Raw genomic sequence first — 24,318 nt, forward strand, 5'->3', positions numbered from 1 at the left:
ATATTTGGGTGCACATGCCCCTTTGGATCCCTACATTTGTATCTTTAGGGTAAATACCCAGTAGTATGATTGCTGGGTCATAGGGTAGCTCTATTTTCAACTTTTTGAGGAACCTCCATACTGTTTTCTAGAATGGCTGCACCAGCTTGCATTCCCACCAACAGTGTAGGAGGGTTCCCTTTTCTGTGCATCCTTGCCAACATCTGCTTTTTCCTGACTTGTTAGTTTTAGCCATTCTTACTGGTATCTCACTGTGGTTTTGATTTGTATTTCCCTGATGGTGGTAATGTTGAGCCCTTTTCCATGTGTCGGCTGACCATTTGGATGTCTTCTTGAGGAAATATCTGTTTATATCTTCTGCCCATTTCTTGATTGGATTATTTGTTCTGTGGGTGTTGAGTTTGCTAAGCTCTTTATAGAGCTTTGATAATAGGCCTTTATCTGATATGTCATTTGCAAATATCTTCTCCCATTCTGTCAGTTTTCTTTTGGTTTTGTTGACTGTTTCCTTTTCTGTGCAAAAGCTTTTGGTCTTGATGAAGTCCCAACAGTTCATTTGTGCCCTTGCTTCCCTTGCTTTTGGTGGTATTTCTAGGAAGAAATTTCTGCAGCTGAGGTTGAAGAGATTCCTGCCTGTGTTCCTCTCAAGGATTTTGATGGATTCCTGTCTCAAATTGAGGTCTTTCATTCATTTTGAGTCTGTTTTTGTATGTGGTGTAAGGAAGTGGTCTAGTTTCATTGTTCTGCATGTGGCTGTCCAATTTTGCCAACGCCATTTGTTGAAGAGCTGTCTTTTTTCCATTGGACATTCTTTCCTGCTTCATCAAAGATTAGTTGACCATAGAGTTCATGGTCCATTTCTGGGCTCTCTATTCTGTTCCATTGATCTATGTGTCTGTTTTTGTGCCAGTACCATGCTGTCTTGATGATGACAGCTTTGTAATAGAGCTTGAAGTCCAGAATTGTGATGCCACCAACTTTGGCTGTCTTTTTCAATATTCCTCTGGATATTCAGGGTTTTTTCTGGTTCCATGTAAATTTTAGGATTATCTGTTCCATTTCTTTGAAAAAAATTGATGGTATTTTGATAAGGGTTGCATTAAATGTATAGATTGCTTTAGGTAATGTATTATAGGTAATATAAATTATATAAATTTAGGTAATATAAATTATACATTTAGGTAGCATTGACTATTTCACAATGTTTATTCTTCCAATCCATGAGCATGGAATGCTTTTCCATTTCTTTGTGTCTTCCTCAATTTCTTTCATGAGTACTTTGTAGATTTCTGAGTACAGATTCTTTGCCTCTTTGGTTAGGTTTATTACTAGGTATCTTACGGTTTGGGGTGTAATTATAAATGGAATAGACTCCTTAATCTCTCTTTCTTCTGACTTGCTGTTTCATAGAAATGCAACTGATTTTTGTGCATTGATTTTGTATCCTGACACTTTACAGAATTCCTCTACAAGTTCTAGCAGTTTTGGAGTGGAGTCTTTTGGGTTTTCCACATAAAGTATCATATCATCCATGAAGAGTGGGAGTTTTAGTTTTTCTTTGCCAATTTCAATGCCTTTTATTTCTTTTGTTGTCTGATTGCTGAGGCTACGACTCCTGGTACTATGTTGAATAGCAGTGGTGTTCGTGGACAGCCTTGCTGTTTTCCTGATCTGGGGGGAAAGCTCTCAGTTTTTCCCCATTGAGAATGATATTTGTGGTCATTTTTTCATAGATGGCTTTGACGATATTGAGGTATGTACCCTCTATCCCTACACTTTGAAGAGTTTTGATCAAGAAAGACACTATGCTTTGTCAAATGCTTTTTTAGCATCTATTGAGAGTATCGTATGGTTCTTGTTCTTTCTTTTATTAATGGGTTTTATCTCATTGATTTATTTGTGGATGTTGAAGCAGCCTTGCAGTCCAGAAATAAATCCCACTTGGTCATCATGAATAATCCATATAATGTACTGTTGGGTCCTGTTGGCTAGTATTTTGGTGAAAAATTGTTCATCTGGTTTCATCAGGGATATTGGACTGTAATTCTCCTTTTTTATAGGCTTTTTGTTTGGTTTTGGAATCAAACCATCAAAAAATGGAGGCCTCATAAAATGAGTTTGGAAGTTTTCCTTCCATTTCTATTTTTTGGAACAGTTTCAAGAGAGTAGGTATTCATTCTTCTTTAAATGTTTGGTAGAATTCTCCTGGGAAGCCATCTGGCCCTGGACTCTTATTTGTTGGGAGGGTTTTGATGACTGCTTCAATCTCCATACTGGTTATGGGTCTGTTCAGGTTTTCTATTTCTTCCTTGTTCAGTTGTGGTAGTTTATATCTCGCTCTAGGAATGCATCCATTTCTTTCAGATTGTCAAATTTGCTGGTGTATAGTTGCTCATAATATGGTCTTATAACTGAATTTCTCTAGTGTTGGTTGTGATCTTTCCTCTTTCATTCATTATTTTTAATTGTATCCTTTCTCTTTGGTTTTTGATAAGCGTGGCCAGGAGTTTATGAATCTTATTAATTCTTTCAAAGAACCAGCTTCTATTTTCGTAGATGTGTTCTACTGTTCTTTTGGTTTCTATTTCATTGATTTCTGCTCTGATCTTTATGATTTCTCTTCTCCTGCTGTGTTTAGACTTTCTTTGTTGTTCTTTCTCCAGCTCCTTTAGGTGGAGGGTTAGGTTGTATACTTGAGACCTTTCTTGTTTCTTGAGAAAGGATTGTTTTGCTTTGTACTTTCCTCTCAGGACCACCTTTGCTGTATCCTAAAGATTTGGAACAGTTGTATTTTCATTTTCATTCATTTCTATGAATTTTTTCAATTCTTAAATTTCCTGGTTAACCCATTCATTCTGTAGCAGGATGCCCTTTAGCCTCCATGTATTTGAGTTCTTTCCAACTTTCCTCTTGTGGTTGAGTGCTAGTTTCAAAGCATTGTGGTCTGAAAATATGCAGGGAATGATCCCAGTCTTTTGATATCGTTTGAGACCTAATTTATGACCCAGGATGTGATCTATTCTGGAGAATGTTCCATGTGCAGTAGAGAAGATCGTGTATTCTGTTGCTTTGGGATGGAATGTTCTAAATATATTTGCATGTCCATCTGGTCCAGTGTGTCATTTAAAGTCTTTGTTTCTTTGTTCATCTTTTACTTAGATGATCTTTTTATTTTAGTGAGGGGGGTGTTAAGGTCCCCTACTGTTATTGTATTATTGTTGATTTGTTTCTTTGATTTTGTTATTAATTGGTTTATATAGTTGGCTGCTCCCATTAGGGGTATAGATATTTACAATTGTTAGATCTTTTTGGACAGACCCTTTGAATATGATATAGTGTCCTTCCTCATCTCTCCTTATAGTCTTTGGCTTAAAATGTAATTTGTCTGATATAAAGATTGCCACCCCAGTTTTCTTTGGATATCCATTAACATGGTAAATTGTTCTCCACCCCCTCTCTTTAAATATAGAAGTGTCTTTGGGTCTAAAATTAGCTTGTAGACAGCATATTGATGGGTCTTTTTAAAAAAATCCATTCTGATACCCTGTGTCTTTTGATTGGGGCATTTAACCCGTTTACATTCAGACTAACTATTGAAAGATATGAATTTAATGCCATTGTATTGCCTGTAAGGTGACTGTTACTGTATATTGTCTGTTCCTTTCTGGTTTGTAACTTTTAGGCTCTCTCTTTGCTTAGAGGACCCCTTTCAATATTTCCTCTAGGGCTGGTTTGGTGTTTGCAAATACTTTTAGGTTTTGTTTGTCCTGGGAGCTTTCTATGTCTCCTTCTATTTTCAGTGAGAGTCTAGCTAGATATAGTATGCTTGGCTGCATATTTTTCTCGTTTAGTACTCTGAATATATGCCAGTCCTTTCTGGCCTACTGGGTCTCTGTGGATAGGTCAGCTGCCAATCTAATATTTTTACCATTGTATGTTACAGACTTCTTTACCTGGGCTGCTTTCAGGATTTTCTCTTTGTCACTGAGACTTGTAAGTTTTATTATTAGATGATGCATTGTGGACCTATTTTATTGATTTTGGGGGAGTTCTCTGTGCCTCCTGGATTTTGATGCTTGTTCCCTTCACCAAATCAGGGAAATTTTCTGGTATAATTTCCTCCAATATACCTTCTGCTCCCATCCCTTCTTCTTCTGGGATCCCAGTTATTCTAATACTGTTTTGTCTTCTGCTATCACTTATCTCTCGAATTCTTCCTTCATGGTCCAGTAGTTTTTTTTCTCTCTTTTGCTGAGCTGCTTTATTCTCCATTGTTTGGTCTTCGATATCACTGATTCACTCTTCTGCCTCATTTATCCTAGCACTAAGAGCCTCCATTTTTGATTGTACATCAATATTAGCTTTTGTAAATTTCAACTTGGTTGGGTTTTTATTCTTTTATTTCTCCAGAAAGGGATTCTCTAGTATTGTCCATGCTTTTTTTGAGCCCAGCGAGTGCCTTCATAATCACCATTCTGAACTCTAGTTCTGACATATTACTAATGTTTGTATTGATGAGGTCCCTAGCTGTTGGTATTGCCTGTTGTTCTTTTTTTTTGGTGGGTCTTTCCACTTTATCATTTTATCAAGATAAGAATAGATGAATGAGAGAAGAAAATACTAAAAGGGGAGCAATGAAAATATAGACCAGAGAAATATACACTAACCAGATCAGAAGAGACACAGAACTGGGGGGGAGAAGAATGTGTGAAAAAGAAAAAAAAAAATATATATATATATTGTGTGTGTGTGTATGTGTGTATAAAATGTTTGTTAGATAGGTAAATAAAACAGAGCCCCACACTTGATTTTGGGTGTATTTTGGTCTGTCAGAAGAAACTACCTCCCAAAATTTCAACGAAAGAAAGAAAAAAAAAAAAATATATATATATATATACACACACACACATATATATATATGGGTAAACATGATGAAAGGATGAAATATGACTGTGAAGATGAAAATTTAAAAAATTCTAGAGAAAGAATTGATAAGGTAAGAAGTTGGTTGAAGAAAGAAAAAAAAAGAGGAAAGAATGTGATCAGGCTGGAGACAAGAACAAAGCTATATGCTAGATTTAGGGTATATTTTGCTCTCTTGGAAGAAATTGTATCCCACAATTTTAAAGGAAAAAAAAAACCCCTATATGTATACCATGAAATAAGTTTAAATCAATGAAGGGATAAAATATGAGTATAACAATGAAAATTAAAAATGATTTTTTAAAAGGTATTGATAAGATAAAATAATTAAAATCATTAAAATAGGAAAGAAGAGAAATTTAAAAATAGAATAAGAAAAAAAAAATTAAATAAATTTAAATTCAAAAGAATAAAGGATTATGGGAAAAAAGCCTTGAGTTCTATGTGTTGCTTTCCCATAGCTCTGGAGTTCTGCAGTTCTTATTGATCAGTGAAGTTGGTCTTGGCTGGATGTTCTTGCCGATCTTCTGATTTTGTGCTGCTGCTCTATCACTTGCTGGGAGCCGACCCATTCCCCCACAGTCTATCTTCTCCTATGTTGCCTCAGATTTACTTCTCCCCATGTCCTACCCTCCAGAAAGTGGTTGATTTTCTTTTCCTATAATTGCTTTTCTTCTATTCTCTCTCCTGTTGAGTTTGTAGCTGTTCAGAATGGTTTGATAACTATCTAGCTGAACAGCTGGGACCTGATGATATTTATGTCTCTTACTCCTCTGCCATCTTGCTCCTCCCTCACTATTATTGCTTTAAAGAAAGAGATCTTTTAGGTCAATTAAGTTAAAGGAAAAATAAAAGATTTGATTTTACTTTCATTCATTTCTTCTCTAAGAAATGTAGATCTTGAGATGTCATTTCTTTATGCCTGAATAACTTCTTTTTTCTTTTAGGGCTTGTCTGCTTGTGACAAATTTCTTCACTTTTTTTTTTTGGAGAAATTCTTTATGTCTTTTTTACTTTTGTAGGATGATTTTGCTGGATATAGAATTCTAGATTGGTGGTTTTCTTTTAACACTTTAACTCATTCTACTTTCCTTTTACTTGCTGGTTTCTGACAGAAGCCTATTGTAATTTTTATCCTTTATTACTCTGTAGGTTAAGACACCCTTTCCCCCATTCATTCTGGTTTCCATCAAGATTTTCTCTTTGGCTTTGGTTTTCTGTAGTTGGAATATGATATGCTGAGGTATCCTTTTTTGTGGCATTTATTCTGCTTGGTGTTCTCTCAGCCTCCTGTATCTGTGGCTTGGTGTCTGTCATTAAATTTTTGAAAGTTCTCTGCTATCATTACCTCAAATATTTTTCTGCTTTGTTCTCTTTTTTTTCCTTCAGGTATTTTAATTATGTATATATTATATCTTTGATATTATCCCCTGATTCTTTCGTGTCTTGTCATTTTCTTCTTTTCTTTTTGTATTTTAGTCTGGGAAGTTTCTGTTAACCTATCTTCAAGTTCTCTAATTCTTTTCTCAGTCGTTTAAAGTTTAACATTGAAGTCACTGAAGGTGTTTTTCATTTCAGTTACTGTGTTTTTCATTTTTAGAATTTCCCTTAGATTCTTTTTAAATTTCAGTCTTTCTGCTTACATTACCCATGTGTTCTTGCATGTTGTCTAATTTTTCTATTAGTGCCCTTTCATATTAATCATGGTTATTTAAAATTTCCTGTCTAAAGATTCCAACATATGCAAGCTTTCTGAATTTGATCCTGATGATTGCTTTGCTTGTCAGAGTACATTCTTTCCTTGTTTTTGGCATATAATTTTTCTCTTGAAAACTGGATATGTCCTCATTTTTGTCTCTCCTGTTGTGTTTAGGTTTTCCTAAGAACTCCTCAGATAGTCTTAGTTTCATAGTTTTTTTTTTTTTTTTTTTCAGCTATAATCCACTGCTATTATTGGAGCCCTTTTGTGATGGTGGTAAGGTCTGTTTAAAGGGAGCATTCTGTAAACTCAGTCTTTTTGAAGATGTATGTCTTGGGGTCTTACACTGTTTTTCTTGTATAAAGCAGAACTTGTCCACTACTCCATCTCAGAATTAGATGTTTCCAATCTATGCCCTTGAAGTCCTGACACCTATTAACCATGGCTTGTTCCCCATCCCCCCAACCACGTGAAAGAGGAAGGCTTGAACTGGCTGGAAGGCCTGGGGTAAAGAGGCCTTTGATTTGTCTCAGTGGGATAAGGTATTAGAAATGAGTTATGAAAAGCCCTTTCCTTGGAGAACAGGTCTATTTTATAAAGAAGGCATTGTAGTTATTCTTCCTCTCTAACTGCCCAAGCCAAGGGTGGATCTTTCTTAAACCCTTACTGTGGGGGCATATGGTATTCCTAGAGAGAAAGCCTGTGAAAGTGTGGGGACTTTCTTATTCTTCCACTAGTCCACATTCAGTCTCCAACAATTCTTCAGAATTACCATGTAAGTACTCCTAGCCATTTGTAGTTTCAGTGGCTTCTGATCTAGGAACAGATCTCAGTTGCTTTATATCTTTGGATATGCCTGTCACTCTGGGTTTTGGGGTGGTTTTTCTCTTTAACTGTAGTTCTCTGAAGGGTCCAAGAAAAAAATCAGTCATTTTTAGTTTGTTCAATTTTTTATTGTTGTAAGGATGAGAATGACCACTTTCAAGATTTTGCATGTCAGAAGTGAAACCAGAAGTCCCCTGCTGAGTTCCTCTGAAGTCTTATCTTGCCAACATTTCTAGAATATTTTAAATTTTCTGGTTGTCTTTGTTAAGTCAATAGCTAGAAAAACCAATATTTACCCAGTTATGGTGTGGTCATTATTTTTGTATCCTATATATAACATCTTTTGGTATGAATAAAGGATGAAACCACTAAGAATATATGAATAATGCTTCAAGTTTTTTAGCACTCATTAATTATGGATATCTGGAAGCCCTTGTTTCTAGATTAATTATTGATCCCTAGAAACATTCAAACTTCTACTTTATAATTCTGTTTATTCATGTGTGTAGTGGACACATTATGTGATACTTCCTCAGTTCGTCATCCGCTCTTCAAAGGAGAATTCTCTCCTCCCTACCCCTTACACACAGAGAAGGGCTCTGTTGGTTAGGTATGTATCTTGTGATCCTATCTTCTGGGTCTTAGTTACTTTATATGAACAAAGCTGAACCAATTGGGTACTTTCTCCTACTAATTAAGAACTGGGATTGAGAGATACTGAAACACCATAGGTTGGTCACTTAAAGATAAGTAAACAGTTGTCAGGCAGACATCATCTGCAGTGTACATGATGAATCAGAGAAATGTATTTAGTGAAGAAATGGACATTCTAAGAGAAGCATATGTGTGAAATCATATAGCCTGAGGTAGAGCTATAAAAGGTAAGAGCCTCGGGTATCAATAACATTCTATGTCTGTCGTGGGCTATATGTGATACCTGTATTTTCTTATAATAAATTGGTCACTATTGTCTAAACTAGCTTAAAAGCATATTTTTTTTTTACTTATTTCCAGGGGTTATTAAAGAGACAGTGATAATGAGAATGAGAATTAATTTCAGAGAAGGAAGGAAATTTTCATATTTGTTTGAATATTACCCTTTAGAAGTACAAAGGCACCCAGTCATGTTTGGATGTTTTTATTAATTATTAAATTATACTGGTCCTTTGGAATAAAGATATAAGTAAAAGTTTTATTTTATTCCATGTGGCTTTCATTCAGTATTTTAAGATTAAGATGGCAAATTGATTTGATTCTATTGAATTCACTGGTTAACTCTACTTGTAAAGATTTATTAGTTAATGGATTACATATTTCTGACTTTTTGACTGAAATTCTTGAATTATGAGTTTCTCTTCCCCAAGAAACTTCTTTGCAGTTTGAGTCAATGGACTTTCTAGTTCTTCTGTCTTGAGGAAGGAAGTCATTAAGTAGTAAAGTAGTTATACACAATGATAACAGTCTTTGAAAAAGAAGAACAAGTTTGGGTGAAAGATGGGCTGGTGGAAGAGGCATTACTGAAGGAAAATTTTTATTGAAGACACCAATTTCTGTTAGCCCATTCTTAGACTTTGTGAATGTATGAAATTGTCAGCCTTCTTCAGAGTGCAGTTGTTTAGGCCAACAGGACCCTCAGGGATAGGGAGTTTAAGGATAGAGATTCTGTAGCACTAATTTGAGGTAGGGTTTGGATAGTTAAGGTCTTCCTCCTGTTTTGGTGTATCTTATTTATATAAATTTTTAAAATATTAATTATGCATAAGAGAAAATGGAAAATATCAGCAGCCTTGGGTTTAGCCAAGATTTCTTAACTATAACACAAAGAGTACAAACTACAGAAGAAAAAAATCAAGACATTGGACTTCATCAATGTTCAGACATTTGCTCTTTAAAAGACACTGTTAAAATGAAAATTTGAGCTACAGACTGGTAGAAAGTATTTGTAAAACTAGTCTGACAGTATATGACATATGTCCATTATATGATATATGTCATATGGCCATAAAAACCATGCATTATTCTTACAAATTAATGATAAAAAGAGAAATAACCTATCCAAACAATGCACAAAAGATTTCAACAGGTACTTCCCTGAAGAAGATTTGCAGATGGAAAATGAGTACATGAGAAGACACTCATTCAGCATTATTAGTCCCAGAGAAATGCAAATTAAACCACAATGAAATAGTATAATACACTAGAATGGCTAAAATTTAAGACTGTACTAAGTGCTGGCAATACTGTGGAAGAACTGAGACTCTTGTACATCGCTGGTGTAATGTAAAGTGGTAGTAATGTATCCCACTTTGAGAAATAGTTGAACCATTTTTTTTTTTTTAAATTTAACATATGCTTACTATGGCCCACCCTTCCACCTCTATATTTTTACCTAAGAAACATGAAAGCATATGTCTATTTAAAGACTGGTATGTTGGGGCACCTGAATGGCTCAATTGGTTAAGTAAGTGTCTGCCTTCATCTCAGGTCATGATCTCTGGATCCTGGGATCGATTAGTTAACGGATGAATGGATAAACATAATGTGGCATATATATTATTACCCTTAACAGGAAATTAAATTTTTTTACGTGCTGCAAAATGGAGGAAACTTGAGGACATTAGTGATACATAAACAAATATTTATGAATCAATTTGTATGAGCTGGAATAGTCAATTTCGTAGAGAAAATAAGTAGAATAATGGTTACCAGGGACTGTTGGGAGGAGGGGGATGGGGAATTATTGTTTGATGGGTACAGCATTTCATTTGGAGAAGATGAAAAAATTCTGGATTTGGGTAGTGGTGATGGTTGCACAACAGTGTGAATGTATATAATGCCACTCAACACTCAAAAATAAGAAATGGTAAATTTTATGTTATATTTACTTTATCCCCCAAATTAAACATTTCTGCTCTATCAAGTAGGATCCCTAAGGAGCACACATATTTTTGTGTCTAAACCTAATGATTTCTAAGAATTAGAAGATGTCCTGGGAAAAGAAGCTGTATTCTGTTGGGAAAGTAATTTTCTGAAAGCTGGGTTATAGACTGACCATATTTGAAGGGGTGAGCACATATCACTTTAGGTATCACCTCGGGCTAAAAGCATTATATATAAAGGGCAAGGGAGATTCATGTCGAAATGAAGGTTTACTTGACAGTTTACTCTGTCAGCTTGGGGTGCATATTAAAGCAGTAGCTTCTTCTCTTCTGGCACCTGAGTTCCTCTGTTTTTTTGGAGCCTTGTTTTCCATATTTGTCATGATAAGGTGACAGTCTGTTTCCCTACAACTTTATAATGTCATTTCAACATAGCCTAAATTAAATAAGCCTTTAAATTGCCTTTAGTTCCTCAGAGACTAAGTGGTGTTACTGCCGTCAGCTCCTCAGCCCCTGTGAGTAGAACATCAGTCATTAGGGTCCTGCTGCTGTTTACTACACACTGTGTCAAGATAATAGTGACCTATGACCCAGATGATATTTATCAAGGGTTGGGACTAAAGACATTTTCATTTAGAGTAGTCCTCATCTTTACATTTTTTTAAAAGAAGCATCATAAAAGCAATATACACATGGTAGAAAGTACAGTAAAGATGTCGTAGCAAGGGCAGTTTTAAAATTATTCATGTTTTCCTTCCATTTTCTTGCATCATTTCATTACTATAAAAGAAAAAAATTCCAGGTTTCTGGAGCATTTTGCTAGTTTTTGATGAAGGATTAAAAAATATGATTGTAACTATGATTACTGTAAGTGTAGGAAAGGGAAGAAGCTTTTCTCATACCCTCTAAAGTTCAGTGAATGAGGCTTGTGGATTAAACAACAAATGAAAATTTCATGTGAAAAAAAAAAAAAGGTTGTTATGCATGCATACAGGAGTGTCACAGAAAAGAAGTAAAAACTCTAGAAACATGATTAGGCCCAGGACTTATATACCATTTTAATATACAGGGTGATGAATTGTGGAAAAGTGATAAGACAAAGGAAAAGGGATTTGAGACTCTAGGCATAGTAAATTATGGGAAGGCATATGGAGGAAAGTAATGAAAGGCAAGGGTTATTTGAGTAAGGTTTGTTTATCCAGGTTTAAGTCAGTGCTGTCACCACAATGAGTCATGTCTTCCTTCTTGTAAGGGAAATGTGGGGGACATCTTTTTTTTTTTTTTTTTAAAGATTTTATTTATTTATTTGACAGAGAGAGATTACAAGTAGGCAGAGAGAGAGAGGAGGAAGCAGGCTCCCTGCTGAGCAGAGAGCCCGATGCGGGACTCGATCCCAGGACCCTGAGATCATGACCTGAGCCCAAGGCAGCGGCTTAACCCACTGAGCCACCCAGGCACCCGGGGGGATATCTTTACAAAGGGAAGTTTATACCCTGTTTTTAGGCAGAAAGGGGGAGGCAGAGAGTTCTTGTATCTCTTCTTTCTTAATTGACTTCAGCTCAAAATAATCATGCCAAAGTGCCATATGTGGAGGGCATATTCTGATCCCCTTCATAAGAAAAAGAATGTGTTCTTTTTTTCTAGATTATTTTTTTCTTGTATTTTTAACAGAAACTAGCTTTGGATTATCCATAATTTAAGGAGTTTCAGATAGCTGTATGTAATTTGCTTGGATATTGGTTTCCTGATATATAACTGAAATCTTTCTTTGTCATCATTTATTTGAGAGTTTTCAAATCTCTCCTCTTGAGTGTGTTAGAGAATGTGCATTGACCCTTTGTCACCCTTTGGGTGGCAGGCAGCTTTGCTACCTCATGTAGCTCGGTGGTTTCATAATGGTGGAAGGGATAATTCTCAGGGAAGTAAACATGAAGCATGGTAAAGTAAGTTTAGAAGGGCTACTCCTGCGGGTGGTCTTCTGGAAAGGCTGCATTTTTCTTCTTTTCAAAAGCTAGAGTTTTTAGAGACAGAATCTCTTCCATCCTGCAGAAAATGAGAATGAGAGAGACATGTTCAGCCAAATCAGTGGTTGGCTGGGGTGAATCCACAACCTGAAATTCCTTACTTGGAAGATGGCCTTGGAATATGTGAAGTTGATAGTTCAGGAGGCATCCAACAGTCAGGGACAGTGAAGTAGCATGGCAACTGAGTTGAACAGCATGGGTATAGCTTAGAAGAAGAGAGCGGTTAGGCAAGGAAAGCAGCAGCCAAATAGCAAATCCAGGAGTTCAGGCACAAGCGTTAAGAGAGAGGTGTTGCTGAATAGAACAGGAAATTTATAGGGGAAAAGGAAAGCAAGTTACAGGATTTTTGATTGAGAAAGCAAAGACCTTGTGCTGTAAAAAAAAAAAAAAAAAAAAAAAATATATATATATATATATATATATATATATATATTTGTTTATTTCTCGGAAGGCAGTTGTAAACCTTCTTTAATAATAGAAAAAGAAGGCGTGGAAGAGGAAGAGTTCTCTGTTAGAGAGGAGGGATTGAACCAATGACTTGGTATCCGATTTATAACTTTTCCTTTTCTCAAGAAGGGTTTCGGAGGTCAAAGGTAAATTTCAATTGTATAATATATTTGCTACTAGGTTAAAGTATTTTGAACCTTTTAATAATGTCATTCAGCCATTCATGAAAATTTTGTTTTCACACAAAAGATTATTCATGTTATAAATTGATGTTCAAGGGTCCTCACAAAGCAGCAGTTATACAAACTCATCCTTTACCCTGTAGCCCTTGTTATCTATTTAGCCCAGGTTCTCATGGTCTGTCTCTATTTGTATTACTAGATTTATGGTCCATAGAAGTGTAGAGGGTATATGCATTTACCTTGTTTTTATAAGAAAATAGTCATGGCATATAATTAAACTTTTTTTTTTTGATACTTTTCACCAAAGTAGCAACTTTGAAAATTGTCTTACCTGGATATTTGATAGCGAAAGGGACACAGGTACTGGAATCAAGATTCATGATGAGTTTAAGTTTGCCTGTCCTTGAAGAGCTTGTGGATCTACTTTATACCATATGGTCTCTGAAAATACGATGATATCCAGTGTATGTGAAGGATATTTCCAAAATGATTTGGCTCATAAAACTGTCAGTTGATTTCATACATCTAATTGAAACATTTTCCATCTAAAATAGGGCAATTTACAGAAGTGTCTCTCTGGTTTATTTACATTGCATATTCCCATAAAGCAGCAGGTTTGCAATAAAGCATTTGACACCCCCATGGTATTTTGGAAAAACAATATACAATCTGGCACAAGTTAGCACCAGTGTGAAATGGCAGGCTGGGGGGATATCTTAAACAGCAGCAACTTTCAAGACTAAATGAAGTGTCATCTTAAGGAGTCCGCTGTTAATGCAATTTAAATTACTCACCTGAAATTAATATTCTGCTGAGGGAAATAAAGCAATTTACGGGACCACATAATTTCCGATCACTTTAATGACATTATGTGGTCATGGACTGCTCCCTTATCTAATATAGTAACATTCTAGTTTCTTTTTAACACTAAACACGTTTTTCCATTTTAATTACTTGCCTTCTGGAGAAAAAAAGATCCACTCATTCCCTGCAATCGGTTAACAATTTGAAATTTATGCTTTGCTTCATTAGAATTAGGTAAACATGACCTTGACATACTTATTATCTATTCATTCCTATAGAGGAAAGTGGAAATCAAAGAACTGTGGCTTATTGTGTGAATTTTTCAAGCCTTTTAATCCCCTACAAGGCCTATTTCACTTTTTTTCTCTCCTTTATAGCTAGAGGCAGTTTGAAACATGCACCATCTTACTTCTTCACATTTTGGCATATGAAACTGCTAAAGGAAGAAAGCAGTTTTTATAATTAACTACGTAGCTCTCTTGAGGAAAGGAGAAATGCTAGATTCTTTGTAGAAGAGGGAGAGGTTTGAAGTTTCTAGGTTTTTAGGATGTTGGAATGATTAGATGAGATAATGAAAGGACAGATGTGTTGAAAGTTTATAATTCTGGAATTGTTATTGTATCTGAGGATTAAAATGAAAAGAACAGCTCTTATTTTAGTGTTGATATGGAAAAGAAAGGGTGAAACATAGCTAAATACATTATATCTAGTGAATATCCTCATTTAAAATTTTTTTTTAACATTCTTTGCATTTAGCCCCATGATTATGGAAGGCTATGCCCTCAGGCAGGAGGGCTTGCCACTAGGCAGCCTTGGCATGTGGGAACTTCTTCCTTACCCTAGTGCCCATGTTGCACCTAAGAACAATTAAATCAGAAACTCTGAGGGTGGGATCCAGGCTTTTTATATATGTTGTTCAGTGTCCCACAAATGATTACAGCGTACAGCCAAAGTTGAGAACTAATGTGGTATAGACACTCTTTTGAGGGCAAAGATATTGTGTTGATGTAGTTATTTTGTGAACAATTTAATTATCTATTTAATCTAACTATTGACTTCTAGTATGAAGGGAAAAAAGGAAATTCCATCAATATAGATTTGGTGAAAATGACAGTAAAGTTCTCTAGGGAAAGGATTGGCTTCATTTTTTTATTTGAGTTTCTAACAGTGACTAGCATATAGTGGTTGACTGATGGATAGTTCCCAAATAAAAGCTTAGTCTGTCCATTTAAGTTTATTTTGATGGAAATTATTATTGTTATTTAGAGACCTTGTTAATGGAGCATATAAAAATGTTTAGGAAGAGTATCCTCATTCAGTACACTAACACCTGAGGAGAGTAAATAAACTTTTTCAGTAAAACAATATAGAAATATTTTTCCCAAAATAACATCTCCGTCGCGTAGAATAAATCTTCATTAAATCACTTGAATAAAATCAACTTTAGCATTTGGAAACTGTGTTCAAACTAATCAATAATTAAGTTTTTAGTAGGCAGTGGTCGTGACTAAATGAAAGAATGAATGAATGATTTGTCAATATTACAGAGAATTCATATTTTTCTTGATAAAATGATTTTATGATATATAGGCTTTATACATTGAGTAATTTAACAAATGATGACAGTCTATATATATGTCTCAGGTGAAAATGATTTCTAGGCATCTTTATAACAGAATGTGACTTATTCCCTTAAATTTGTTCTGTCCATTATCCATCTGTTCATCCATCCATCCATCCATTCACCCATCCATCCATCCACACACTTAACTATCTACCTACCTATTTATTGTTACCCGAGATTTTCCCTTCCCCTTTTTATCTACATATTCTGCTGCATTCTACTTTTATCTTATTCATTAGACTGAGATGTTGGAATCATGTAGCCAAAGATATCCCAGGTTCCTGTCACACAGAGATTGCTATGAAAGCCAAACACATAAGAAATAAATACAGTGCATGTTTTGATAATTTTTATGATGCCATTGTCATATATATTGGATAAAATTAATGGAAACTATTAAATTTACCACTATACATGATCAAGTCAGTAAAGATTTTTTTCTCCTGAAATTTAATAGAGGGATTATAGTTATTTTTTACATTATGATTAAAATTTTAAAGAACAATATTCAAATCATAATAAAAAATAAAGAAAATATTACAGACACTTATGTATACACCATTGAAATTAAACATATATTAACAATTTGCCCCCCCCTTTGCTTCCTCATTTTCCCTCCCTTCTTCTTTCTTCCTCTCCTACCTCCCATCTCTCACCTCTGTTCTCCCTCTGCTTTCCGTCTTTTTTTTCCTCCTTTTCCTTCTCCTCCTCATCTTTATCATCATCATTCCACTCTTAACAAAAACTTTGCAACCATAGCTAAAGCTTCATACATGCTCTCATGCACCTTCCTTTTTCTGTAGGGGTCATGACATTTGTGAAGTTGATGTGTATCATCCCCATGCATATTTTTTACTGTTTATAAATGCAAGTATATGTGAATGAAGTAGATACTATTGTTTGGGTATTTAAAATTACATAGTAATTTGTTTTGCTTTGACATTGGGTTTTGAAATTTATTCATGATATACTTGACGCTATTCACTTGAACAATTGTGTAATGTTCCACTCTTTCTATAATTTCCAGTTTATTTTATTCATTCCTTAACAGGGAGCTCTTTGATAAGAAATAAACATGAAAAGTTTACATGGAGGTGATGTTTGTACTAAATCCTGAAAGAGGTGAGTGGGGATTTTTCAGAGAGAGGCAAACATTCCAGGAATAAAGACAAACCAGGGCTTAGAGCTGAGTCCTGGTAGGCTTTAAACAGCCTAATGACAGATGTGGATAAAGCTTATCATCACAGGCTCCTAGTCATATGAGCCTGTTAATATATGTTTAATTTCAATGACTAGTAATGACATGTAGCTTCAAAGTAATATTTAACATATTTGAAGAATATCCTAATTGAAATATTCTTGAAATTATATTTCAATAATCTCAATCCTGATATGAGTGACAGTAAAGCCATCATAATGTAGATACCAAGATACCAGTCTTGTGTTTTGTTTCTCTTAATTTTTAATGAGAAAAGTAAATTTGACCTCTTCCTCATAACTTTGTGCAATATGTTTTTATTGAAGTATAATTGACATATATCCTATTAGTTTCAGGTGCTTGCCATAGTGATTTGATGTTTTTATACATTATAAAATGATCCTCACAATAGGTCTAGTTACTATAATCTGTCACCATACAAATTTATTATTACATTATTGACTGTGTTCCTTATGCTGTATTTTATATCCCTATGACTTAATTATTTTTTGACTAGAAGTATGTATTTCTTAATCCTTTTCACCTATTTTGCCTGCCCACCTCTGTCCCCCAACCCATTTCCCCTCTGATAACCAAATTTGTTTCCTGTATCTATGAGTCTGTTTCTGTTTTGATTGTTTTGTTTTTCAGGTTCCACATGCAGGTGAAATCATACAGTATTTGACTTCTTTCACTCAGCATAATACTCTCTAGATCCATCCACATTACTGCAGATGGCAAGATTTCATTCCTTTTTGTGACTGAGTAATATTTGATCATGCACACACACACCCCATCTTCTTTATCTATTAAGGGAAACGGGCTACTTCCAAAATTTGGCTATTGTAAATAATGCTTCAATAAGCATAAGGGTGCATCTATCCATTCAAATTAGTGTTTTTGTATTTTTTGGGTAAATACCTAATAGTGGAATTGCTGGATCATATGGTATTTCTATTTTTAATTTTTTGAGGAATCTCCTTATTCCTTTCCATAGAGACTACACCAATTTATATTCCCACCAACAATGTATGAAGGTACCCTTTCCTTCATATCCTTGCCAACACTTGTTATTTTTTGACTTTTTGGTAATAGTCAGTTATACCTGACAGATGTGCCATGGTATTTCATTGTGGTTTTGATTTGCATTTTCCTGATGATTAGTGATGTTGAACACCTTTCTGCGTGTCATTTGGTCATCTGTAGGTCTTCAGAAAAATGTCTATTCAAGTTTTCTGCCCATTTTTTAAAAATCAGATTGTTTCGTTTTTTTGATATTAAGTTGTGTAAGTTCTTTATGTATTTTTTGTATTAACCCCTTATCAAATGTATGATTTGCAAATATCTTCTTCCATTGAGTAGGTTAAACTTTTGTTTTGTTGATAGTTTCCCTTGCTGTGCAATAGTTTATTTATTTATTTATTTATTTGTCAGAGAGAGAGAGAGAGAGAGAGAGCGAGCGCAGGCAGGCAGAGGCCGAGGGAGAAGCAGGCTCCTTGCCAAGCAAGGAGCCTGATGTGGGACTCGATCCTAGGACTCAGTTCTAAAAAATATTCCTAAGACTGGTGTCAAAGAGCTTACGGTTTATGTTTTCTCTAAGAGTTTTATGGTTTCAGGTCTTCATGTCTTCAGTCCATTTTGAATTTATTTTTGTATATGGTGTAAGATGCAAATTCTTTTGCATTTAGCTATCCAGTTTTTCCGGCACCGTTTGTTGAAGAGACTTCCTCCAACTTTGGATTTTTGTTTATTCTTGTTTATTCTTCTTCTCATTCCTTTAGGTGTACAGTTAGAGTCTTTATTTGGGATTTTTCTTGCTGCTTAAAGCAGACCTATATTGCTATGAACTTCTTTCTTAGATTACTTTTGCTGTGTTTCACAGATTTTGGAAAGTTGTGTTTTCATTTTCATTTGTCTTAAGGTATTTTTTATTTCCTCTTTGATTTCTTCATTGACCCATTGACTGTTTGGTAAAATGGTGTTTAGTCCCCCTGTGTTTGTGTTTTTTTCTGAAATTCCTCTTATAATTGACTTTTGGTTTCATATCTTTGTAGTTGCAAAAGATGCTTGATGTGATTTCAGTCTTAAACTTATCGAGACTTGTTTTGTGGCCTAATTTCTTTTTTTTTTTTTTAAATTTTTTATTTTTTATAAACATATATTTTTATCCCCAGGGGTACAGGTCTGTGAATCACCAGGTTTACACACTTCACAGCACTCACCAAAGCACATACCCTCCCCAATGTCCATAATCCCACCCCCTTCTCCCAAACCCCTTCCCCCCAGCAACCCTCAGTTTGTTTTGTGAGATTAAGAGTCACTTATGGTTTGTCTCCCTCCCAATCCCATCTTGTTTCATTTATTCTTCTCCTACCCACTTAAGCCTCCATGTTGCATCACCACTTCCTCATATCAGGGAGATCATATGATAGTTGTCTTTCTCTGCTTGACTTATTTCGCTAAGCATGATATGCTCTAGTTCCATCCATGTTGTCCACAATAGCCAAACTATGGAAAGAACCTAGATGTCCATCAACAGATGAATGGATCAAGAAGATGTGGTATATATACACAATGGAATACTATGCAGCCATCAAAAGAAATGAAATCTTGCCATTTATGGCCTAATTTCTAATCTATCCTAGAGGATGCTCCATGTGTACTTAAAAAAAATGTATATTCTTCAGTTTTTGGATGAAACGTTTTGTATATATATATTAAGTCCATCTGGTCTGATGTGTTAATTAAAGCCAGTGTTTCCTTATTGATTTTCTGTTTAGATGAACTAACCATTGCTGTAAGTGGGGTATAAAGTTCCCTACTCATTGTATTGTCAATTTCTTTCTTTATATCTCTTAGTATTTGCTTTATTTAGGTGCTCCTATGTTGGGTGCATACATGTTTATGAATGCTATCTCTTCTTGTTTGGTTGATATTTTTACATTGTTATGTAATGCCCTCCTTTGTCTTTTGTTATAGTCTGTTTTGTCTGTTAGGAGTATTGTTTTTCCAGTTCCCTTTTTGTTTCTATTTGCATGGAATGATTTTTTTTCATGCCTTCACTTTCAGTCTGTGTATGCCCTTAAATCTGAAGTGAGGGGTGCCTGGGTGGCTCAGTGGGTTAAGCCTCTGCCTTCAGCTTAGATCATGATCTCAGGGTCCTGAGATCGAGCCCGCATCGGGCTTTCTGCTCAGCAAGAAGCCTGCTTCCCCCCTCTCTCTCTGCCTGTATCTCTGCCTACCTGTGATCTCTTTCTGTGTTAAATAAGTAAATAAATCTTAAAAAAAAAAAAAATCTGAAGTGAGTCTTTTGTAGGTAGCAAGTAGATAGGCCTTGGGTTTTTTTTTTAGTTTTAGTTTTAGTTTTAGTTTTTTTATCTGTTCAGCCCCCTAGTATCTCTTGATGGGAGCATTTAGTCCATTTACATTTAAAGTAGTTATTAATAGTTACATACTGCCATTTTGTTAATTATTTTCTGGTTGTTTTGTAGTTCTTCTCTTTCCTTTCTTCTACTCTAGGTCTCTTTTCTTATGGTTTGATAGTTTTCTTTAGCATGATGTTTGGGTTCTTTTCCCTATTTTTTTGTGTATCTGTTGTAGGTTTGGTTTGTGGTTACCATTGGATTCACATTTATCAACCTGTTTTAAGCTGATAGTCACTTAAGTTTGGCTGCGTTCCAAAAGCACTACATTTTTACTCTCCTCCACATTTTACATTTGTCATGTCATATTGTACATATTTTTATTTTGGATATCCTTAACTATGTATTATAATTATAGTTGATTTCAGCATTTTTTCTTTTAATTTTCATTCTAGCTTTTTAATTGGCTGATCCACTGCCTTTACTATTCATTTGCCATTACTGAGGTGGAAAAGCCCAAAATGGCCATCTCACTGAAATGAGGAACCACTGAGGATAACTTGCCACTTCTCCACGAAATCACTTCCATGTAGCTTTAAGAACTGCCCTGTGGCCCCCAAGGCAATCAGCTGTGAGAAACTGCGAAAAATCCCTAGTTTGCCCACAAATATCTGTCCCAACAAAGACTGGGTGCTCAGACTGTGGGAGTAATCCCACTGAGCCTGCTGACATTAATAAAACTGTGTTCTCCCAGCTTTCCATGTGCCACTTGAGTTTCTTGGTTGCCTCAGAACTTCCACAACATTACCAGTGAGATTTTCTTTTTCACGTATTTCCTTATTTTCAGTTATGGCCTTTTTTTTTTAATGGTTAAAGAAGACCCTTTAACATTTCTTATAAACCAGTTTGGTGGTGGTGAACTCCTTTAGTTTTTGCATTTTTGGAAACTATTTCTCCTTCAATTCTTTTTTTTTTTTTTTTTAAGATTTTATTTATTGGACAGAGAGATCACAAGTAGGCAGAGAGGCAGGCAGAGAGAGAGGAGGAAGTAGGCTCCCCGCTGAGCAGAGACACTGGGATCATGACCTGAGCCGTAGGCAGAGGCTTAACCCACTGAGCCACCCAGGCGCCCCGTCTTCTTCTTTTTTTAATTTGTTAAACTCTTGCTGAAATTCTTACTGTGTTCATCTGTTTTGTTCCCAAGTTCAGTGAGCATCTTTTATGACTTACTTTGAACTCTTTATCAGGTAAATTACTTATCTTTTCTAATTAGGGTTTTTTTTTTTTCTTTTCTTTTCTAGGGTTATATTGTTCTGTCTTAGAACAACAACAATTTATTGTCTTTTTGTAGGGGCTGGAATTCCTAAGTCATAAGGTATTGGTAGACTATCTTCTCTCTGCAGTCTGTAGCACAATCTTTGGTGTTCCTTGACTTATAGATGCATCATTCCAGTTCTCCATCTTTCCATAGCATCTTTCTCTTTTATTTGGAACATATTTCACTGTCTCCTAATTTTGTTTGACATTTTGTGTTTATTTCTATAAGTTAAGTGGAACAGCTCCCTCTTCTAGTATTGAAGCAGTGACCCTGTATAGGAGCATCTGCTGTGTAGACTGCATGTGCCTGGTGGGTTTGGCAGAATGGCTGGAGCTGGAGCAGCTAATGGCCAGGAGGTCTTAGAGTAAGCCATGCCATTGCCTCTTTGGCAGGATGGTAAGAACTGGAGCAGGTAAGGTTGGGTGAGGTAGGGGGTCATAGGTGTGCAACCCTGGGTCTGCTTTGGCAGGGTGACTAAATCAGTGCAGCCAGCTGGGTGCACTCTAAACCATGACCATTTTGGTAGGACTTCTGGATCAGGTATAGGCCACTTTTTTTCCAGACACATGGCACCTAGGCTGACTTTGTAGGCTGGCTGGATGGCTGGCTGGATTGGGCATAGGCTGGTGGAAGTGCTGGGAGGTTGTATCTTAGAACACAACCATTTTCACTGTATGTTACATACTAGTGTTTGTAGTGTAATGAGTTTTAACTTGTATGAATTCATTTACTGTAAAGAGTGAAATTGCCATTTGCAGTTTTTTATTTGAAAACAGTAGAGTTTCTTTTCTGCCATTCAGTAAACAGGAGAACAAAAAAAGACTAAACTGATAACATTTGAACTCTGTCATTATATATATTATAAGCCTATATAATTATACATTTTAAAAAGCCATTAAACTGATAATGGGCAGTCCATAATCTTGAAAGGTTAGTCCAAAGAAATGAGTTCAATTCATTGAAATGTTATCATAGCATGGGTTAATGATGTACATGTTTTTATATACTACTAAAAAGGAATGTTACTGTTCAGTGTGTTGTAATAGTCATTTCCAATTTCTGAATTTTAATTTCTTCCTTTGAAAAAGTGATTGCTGAAATCTTCCACACTAGTAATTATCCCTTGCTCAACCTCATTACTGGATGCATAGACTTGATATCCAAAGGAAAAGTTGGGTTAACCTTCCTCAAGATTCATGTGGTTACATATACATATATATTGTCTCATGAGTTTGTTTAAGATTGCATTAGAGTACAACTCATGCTTAATGCATTAGAAATTTTGAAGACCATTTAAGACAGGCACATATCAGACAAAGGCTAATTGTTTGCTAAATTTTTATTCTAGTATATTTAATTTAGGAATTTAAAAATGCTGAAATATTATTCTAGACATTGACATTTTAGGAATGAGCATTGCAAAATGAATGCAAATAATTTCTAGGTTTTCACTCAGTGAAAGACCTAGATATATTCTTGTTTTCAGTTAGATTTTTATCCTGCTTTAATTAAAACAAATATTACTTTGAATTTCCTACATTGTGATGATACTACAAACTCTTCATCAGAGTCACTAAGAAATATCTGCAGACATTTGTGTATTACTTTCCCAGAACTGATGCAACAAAATACCACAATCTAGGTAGCTTAGAACAACAGAAATTTATTGTCTTGTTATAGGGTCTGGAATTTCCAACTCCTAAGGTATTGGTAGACTATCTTCTCTCTGTAATCTGTAGTGGAATCCTTTCTTTCCTGTTCTTACCTTCTGGTGGTTTTCTGACAATCTTTGGTGTTCTTGACTTGTAGATGCATCATTCCAGTTCTCCATCTTCCCATGGCATCCTTCCCACACCTCTATCTTTTCACATAGTCTTATTTCTTTCTTTCTTTAATATATAAGCCTTTAGAATCTCATCTGATTGTATTGTAGAAGAATGTTTTAGTTATTAGGAGCATCCATTAGATTTAGAAAATTAGAAACACTGATTTTCTTATGTAGCCTATAATCACCAAAATGGGCTCAACCATTGTCTGGAAGACCAAGTTTATTTGGTTCATGATTTGACTTTCCTGCTCATTATTAGTAATGAGAAATTTTGTAATTTTACTGCTTTACCTCTGGATTGGTTGTAGTGCAGTAATATTGATCTAAGATAAAATCACAAAAATTTTAACATGAGATAAAACACATTCTTTTCAAGTATACATTTAACATTTGTTGGCTCACAAGTAGTCTCAGTAGATTTCAAAAAATATGTATCATACAGATCATCATCTGTTATCCTAAAACAATCTGATTAGAAATTAGCAATAAAAGGAAAATGGCATAAAACAGTACATGTGTTTAAAAACTAAAAAACATATATATTCTCAAGTAACTCCTAGATTAAAAAGCTTTTTAGAATGGAGCAGTAATAAAAGTAGATATCAAAGCTTGTAAGAATTTATGATTTTTTCTCTGAATACCAGTGAATCTCTGAATACCAGTGAATCTCTGAATAGTAAGTAAGTTTGTTAAATAATATTTTATAGGTTTCATGTTGACTGTTTTCTACTTCTTAACATTTTGGAAGAGGTGTTATTTATCTAGGCTGTACTTTTCAATAGACAAGAAGTTGGATTGTCTTTTTTAGTCTTTGTTCATTTGAATCATGACTGAATCCACTTCTCAGATTTATACTTGGAGGTGAATTTGAGAAAAAAACATACTCATTCTTCCATTTAAGGGCAAACTGATTAATCTTTCCTGTGCTTTGTGGAGATTCTTTCCAGATGTTTGTTTTAAGTTGTCTGTGAGTTCTAACTTTTAGATGGTGGTAGGTTTTCATCCTTTCCTCTGTGTTTATAGTACTTTAGTGAAAAATTAGCAGAGGCAGCATTAGGGTATGTTAACAGATGCCATTTTAATTAAAAAAATCCTGGTTGTTCCAATGTTTTTGAAGAGATGAAGTTATGAGCAAGGTAAATTAGGAATTTACCTGTGCTATACTTTGATCAGATTCAGACAGAATTCAGGCAGATGTCAAGTTA

General features: G+C 35.1%; 2 long non-coding RNA genes across 4 annotated transcripts in view; one reads left to right on the top strand and one right to left on the bottom strand.

The window, feature by feature from the left end:
* Positions 1-23,164, bottom strand: part of LOC309865095 — a 51,426-nt gene extending 28,262 nt beyond the window's left edge. Inside the window, exons 1-3 of one of the 2 annotated variants that reach the window (XR_014311952.1) lie at positions 23,051-23,164; positions 13,311-13,420; positions 11,801-12,369 (exon numbers count right to left, since the gene is read on the bottom strand). This is a non-coding gene — a long non-coding RNA (uncharacterized lncRNA). Of the gene's footprint in view, positions 1-11,800; positions 12,370-13,310; positions 13,421-23,050 lie in introns of those variants that run through there. The other variant, XR_014311951.1, reaches the window with a different exon arrangement.
* Positions 1-24,318, top strand: part of LOC309865094 — a 327,841-nt gene that overhangs the window by 60,779 nt on the left and 242,744 nt on the right. The gene's annotated exons all lie outside the window — the stretch shown is intronic.

This window comes from Mustela nivalis (genome assembly GCF_964662115.1).
Source record: "Mustela nivalis genome assembly, chromosome: 5".
NCBI classification, from domain to species: Eukaryota; Metazoa; Chordata; class Mammalia; order Carnivora; family Mustelidae; genus Mustela; species Mustela nivalis.